We start from the raw sequence: 6189 nt of genomic DNA on the forward strand, positions 1-6189 counted from the left end.
CTTAAATACATATGTTTAAATTCTATAAAAATCATTGGGAAAGGAAAAAGATGAAACAAAGTCTTTGTAAATAGGGAGACGTAGAGGTGTTGAAGGCAGGGCTGGGGAATGGGGAAAAAAATTAAGAACCAAGATGTAGGCGAGGTACAAGTCTGGCTGGGATGAGTGCACCGCTCGTGTGTCTCCCAGCACACTAGTAGAGGCCTGGCTCGTGCATTGAGCCTTATCTATGTCCAGCTATGGCCTTGCCCGCCCTCCCTAGTTGGATGCCTCCATAGCCTCGTCCAAGGACACTCCAGTAACCAATCCTGTTAACCAAATACATTACTCCCTCTTTGCCACTCCCTCTTTCAAAACTTTATAAATTGCTGGCTGAACTTATTAAAAGTGGAAGTGTTCCAGAAGCCTCCCCCGAGTCTGCTTGGTGATTCTGCGCTTTGCCCTCCCAGTCTGAGTCCCTGAATCTTTGTTCCGCAAATGGGCTCATGGACAAAAATAGCACAAAGATACTTCATGTACAGGTACAAATTCCCAATGATGAGTGTCATCATACTATATGCATAAAGTGTACCAATAAACTTAATGAATGAAAAAATCATAAGGAGAGGCATTATTATCCATTTATAGCAGAGAAACAGGTCTGAGCTAGGACATTTCTGAGGTCCTTGGTTAGTAACAGAAGAAGTGGTTGGAAAGAATTCAAGTCTGGTCCGTCAGCCTGGATCTGAACCATGGCAGGGCACATGGACTAAGCACGAACAGTGATTGGCTGTGGATGTCATTGTAATGCAGGCTTAATCTCACAGTGCGCTGCAAACTAGAAAACAGATAAGCTGATTCATACAAGTGTATCTGACAAATTTTAAAGGTACATTTTACTAAAGCAAATATGCTTTTTCTTTTGTTTTTGAGAAGTTTTTATGGTGAAATATTGGATTTAGAAAAACAATTTAAAATGTCAATAGTCAGATGTGTAGAAGTACAGTATTTCAATAGTATGTATGTGTGACAGCTGAACAGCCTCACTGAAGAATGCATATTTAGACCAATACAATCTAAAAAGAACTTCAACAGTCACAAGGCTATTAATACACGAATAACTTGAGTCAGAGTGACCTCACTGTTAAATGCTAGATAACTGTGGAAAACAGTCTAAAAGCACAATAGAGCACACCATAATGTCTCCTTACAGGTCCACATTTAAAGAATATCAGCTCATTATGTCAATATACAGATCAGAGCTGGAATTCAATTACTGGTTTATACAATTGCAAAAATTAATTTATAAATAAGGCTGTCAAAGAAAGAGGTTTTTAATTAGGACTAAATACTGTGAAGCCCCTTAGTGATTTTAGCCTTGGAAATTACAAGGCTTAGTTATTTAAAACTGATTTTTAATTTTAATGTTAGCTGGGGTTGGGGGGTTCTTTTGTAGCCTCTGCAACAAGGCATAAGGACTGTAAAAGTTTTAGAACCATGATAACCACTGTTGATTGATAAATGGCTATCAAACCAGAATATAAAACATAACAAATTTTTAAGAAAGATAATGACTATCTTGTGAATTTAGCAAATCTTGCAAACATTAAAATCCATGTTAAGGCGCTATCTACCACTGTTGAGAATACTAAATTTAAGATCACTACATGAAGATTTCATAAAAATAGCTGATTTATTTTTTTCCAAATCTTACTGACTCAATCATTTGCTATTATTTGAAAATTACCTTAGATTATATGTTTCCAAATTAGACAAATATTAATCACTTCATAATGAACAGTGAACAACTATAAGGATGCTCTACTGAAACATAAATCATGTTAATAACTTATAATCATCATGTAGTCTTAAAACCAAGGTTTTTCTATGAAATCCATAATCAACATTGTCTAGAAACATTCAAAACTGATCTCTTTAATAAAAATTCAGTTAAAATAAATTTAGTTTTGTCCATAAATTCTAAAAGAAAAAACTCTTTCATCCTTCTACAGTGTGTCTAACAATGCCTGAGCTTTCAAAAGTGAGCTAAAAGTCTGAACTGAAATTAAGCAGATCAAATTCCATTACAGAATAAAAACTACTAGATCAGAATGTAGTTAGGCAATGACTTCATATAACCTATCTCACACCATCTTTACCTTACGTAGAAAATTTTAAAGACATAGTTCATGTTGCATTTTATAAAAAGCACTACTAATGCACTCTAAAACTGTTTAATACTATTGCCGGCAAAAAGTTTTTGTGTATCAAATAATTAAAAAGTGTCTTCAAACCAGTTGTTTTATTTCAGTGCTTTACAACTTAAAAAATGCTATAGATCAGTTACAAAAGTAAACAGGAAATACACCAATTCATTTGATGTATAAAAATATGAGTGTCACAGAATTGTTCCCCCAAATTTACATTGTAAGCAAAACACTTACTTTTTCAAGGAGATGCTTCCACTTTGTCCAACTTTTTACCCTTTGACAATGCTGCAGCCTGCTTGAGGAGTTCTCTGTTTTTAGCCTGAAGTCGGTCCACAGTTTCTTTGTGAGCTTTTTCATACTGTTGCTCACCTCCGTTCTCAGATTTGACTCTTGGTATTGGAAGTCTGCCTTTTTATGTTTCTCTAAAATGGTCTGGTCTCCGCTGTAAGAGACGCTTAAGTGACATCACTTCTTTCAGTTGACTGTAAGGACAGAGTTGCCTGTTCCCCCATTATCTGCTAACTGATTTATAGAGCTACTGACAAAAACGGACACAATTAGCAAATTGCGTCACTGATGGCACACCTTGCGTACACCTGTCTCCATTAGCTGGCTTAGATTCCAGTTTGGGTTTTTTTCTTGAGTTTCATTCTGAATTGCCGCAGAGGATTTATGGTTCTGTTTCCACAGTCCCTGCTCTTGTCTGGACTTATATTGCTGATTTGTGATGGCTACAGCTGTGGTGGTGATGGTGGCGATGATGTTTCGAATGATGCCGGTCTTTCTCAGTAAGAGACGATGACGAATTTGAATGTGAAGATCCCAGGCTCTTCCTTTGTTTTTTTGTCTTCTGTAAAAGTCTCTTGTATGACAAAGTACAAAGCCAGCACAAGTATTTTCCATCAGCCTTTCTTCTTCCTCTTTCTGATCAAAAGCATATTGATGTTTGCACTGTTCACAGACCTAAGGTGGCCCATACTTTTTTTCTGAATTTGTGCAACACTGACATTTGGTACCAATAAATGCTGCAGTTATGTTACAGTATTGGGAAGGCTTGGGTGTGCTTTTGAGCGATCTTCTTACAAATTGCGTTAGTTTTGCTCTCTTGTTAAAATTCTGATCTGCAGTAAGTACATTTTACAATGGGATGAGCAGTCCGACATTCCTGGAGAGGCGTCCCCAGGTCAGGCCCAGATCTCTCTAGCATTTAGTTCAGGAGTGTCGATGGAGTGTTTGGACGTTCCACTCACTTTTCTTCTGCTTCCCTCTTCCAATGCAGTTGTCATTCGGGACAACACTGCCACCCCTGGCCCATGTTTTCTCCTCCAAAAAGTCAACAATCTCAAGCATATATTATTAAAGATGCTTATGAATTGTTATATATTCCTTACCTGTCTTTATAGAAGTTAATTTCTATGTAGTTTTGTTTTTTTTTTGAGAAAGGTTCTCACTATATAATTCAGGTGGCCATGAACTTGTGGTGATCTTCCTGCTTCAGCCTCTTGAGTGCTGGGATCACAGGTGTGCACCTCCACACCTGGCTGGTGGTCCACATAGCATTGCAGTTAATCATGTACACTAACATTTTTGCACTTTTAGTCTCCTGGATTAAAAAAAGATAATGCAGGGCTGGGGATTTAGCTCAGTGGTGCCACCACCTGCCTTGTGAGTGCAAGGACCCGAATTCGATCCCTGGTACCAAAACATTTTCATATCTTGTATATACTGCCCTGAATATACAATTTATAGCTTTTATTCTATAATAGATTAGAAAATATTTTCAAATTTTATTCCACTCAAGTTTGGTATTGGTATTATATTGGTCTGTTCTTCCTATACAACACATACTCTGTCTTTTTGTTTTTTCTTGGAACTGGGGATTGAATCCAGGGTCTTTGCACTGAGCTAACTCCCCAGTTCTTAAAACAATTGCTTTTTTTCCCAATTTTGAGACAGTTCCTTGCTGAGCTGTCCAGGCTGGGCTGGAATTTGGAATCCTCTTCCCTAAGCCTCCCAGAGTGCTAAGATTACAGGCATGAGTCACTACAACCAGCTTCCTATTGACATTTCTTTGGCCAAATCATCTAAGTGGAGAAGACAATGGGGCATAGCTTAGTAGGGTGGAATAGTGCTCCTCATAGTTCACCCTTTCCACATTTGAACTATGTTTATGTGGTGTCTTCTATAAAATTTCTGTTTTAAACCATAAAGTAAGCCAGACACAGCGGCACACACCTGTGATCCATTACTCAGAAGGCTGAAGCCGGAGAGCACAAGCTTGCATAACTGTCTCAAAGTAAATAAAAAAATGGACTGGGGATGCAGCTCAGTGGCGAGCACCACTGAATTCAATCTCCAGCCCTGAAAGAATAAAGTCTAATTTTTTTCTGGATATGCTTTAAAAAAGTGATTGGAGGAAAATTTATTTCAATATGTTGGCACATGTAAACAAAATATATGTTCCTAACAATTAAAAATATCATAGTAGTCTAGACAAAACTTTTATGTTTCAATGGAAAACTGCACCGTCTCTAGTGTACCCTTTGGGGTTGTCTTTTAGGTAAAGGTATGTTTTCCTTCTCCTTGTTAGTTGCCCGATGGCTTATAAGTATAATTTTGTCCTGTTTAGTTGACTTTCTCCCTACTACCCCCCTCAAGGGAAAACAAGAACCTTGTTTTGCAATTCTTCCTGCTCCTTTTACCTGCGGAGTGTTTGACTTTTCTTTTGAACTCATCATAGCGATTCCCTTATGTGGTCTGTGTAGACAGAATCTTTGCTGCACGTTCATTTTTATATCTGTGCCAGTGGGTTTTTCCCTGTTCGTGAAGACTGTCCTCTTCCAAGTTGGGCGGTTCCGTGGGAGGCGAGGGACTCACTCGCAGCGCCACCACCTCCTCCTCCCAGTCTCCTCCTCTGCTGCCCGCTGGCTTTTGCTCCGGGCTGACTTTGACTTTGGCCTGCTTGTGCCCCGCGGGGAGTTTGGCTTCAGAGTCAGATTTGGGGAACCCTGTAAACAGCAGTTTATAGAAATCCTGTCTCTTGGGCAAGAGATGATAAAACTTCCGGTTTGCCAGTCTTTTCCGTTTACTCGTGCGTTTGAAATTCAAATAGATAACTTGTATTGTCTTTCCGAGAGAGAAGGCAGCACTTTGGTACAGACTGGTGCACTTCATAGCTGTTGCCCTGACCATTCTATGATTTATCAATATTGATACTGTAATCATGGCTTTCTATTCTACTTAGATCTGCTCTTTCTTATACAAATGTATTGAATCCATAAGTTGGCATTACTTTTTCTTACTTATATACGTATTTATTTTGTGTTTGGGAATTAAACAGAAGGATGCCTCGTACTTCTCGGGCCCTTTTTATTTTTCATTTTGAGACAGTGCTTCACTAAGTTGCCCAGGCTGGCTTTGAACTCGTGATCCTCTTGTCTCCCAAGTAGCTGGGATTATAGGCTTGAAACCACTGTGCCCAGCTATCTAACTTCTTTTTTTTTGGTACTGGGGATCGAACTCGGTCTTGCGAGGCAGGCCACTGAACCGCTGAGCTAAATACCCGGCCCTATCTAACTTCTAAATGATAAAGGTTGCCCAAATTGATTCAGGTAAATTTTATTTCAGCAGTACAGAAATTGTATATTATGATATGTCATCTTGGAGATAGTTGTTTTCCAGATCTACAGGTAACTTAAAACCTTGAGCTGGTGAGACTTTACTAGAAGCAAGTGTTTCAAGGAAAGGGAAATTCCGACTTCTCTTCGCCATGGAAAAGACTAGTTTTGACCTAAAGCAGTGGGGTTTTTTGGTCTTCTTGGCTCTTTCCAGCTTATTTATGTTTACTTTATTGTTTTGAATTATTTAAGAAAATAAACGTCTCCCATAGGAAAGATTCGAGATTCTCTATAATCTTATTATAGTCTTTTATTATATTTATCTTTTTAAATGTTTTACTATTTTTAAGTAGGCTTTTTTTTTTTTTTTTTTGTTTTACTTT

General features: G+C 38.3%; 1 pseudogene; it reads right to left on the reverse strand.

Annotated features, from left to right (window-relative positions):
* Nucleotides 1-2427: 2427 nt before the first annotated feature.
* On the reverse strand, nucleotides 2428-3396 carry LOC104867580 (annotated as a pseudogene).
* Between the last annotated feature and the right edge of the window lie 2793 nt (nucleotides 3397-6189).

The sequence above is a fragment of the Fukomys damarensis genome, unplaced genomic scaffold, assembly GCF_012274545.1.
Source record: "Fukomys damarensis isolate Sample0158 unplaced genomic scaffold, DMR_v1.0_HiC HiC_scaffold_26, whole genome shotgun sequence".
NCBI lineage: Eukaryota > Metazoa > Chordata > Mammalia > Rodentia > Bathyergidae > Fukomys > Fukomys damarensis.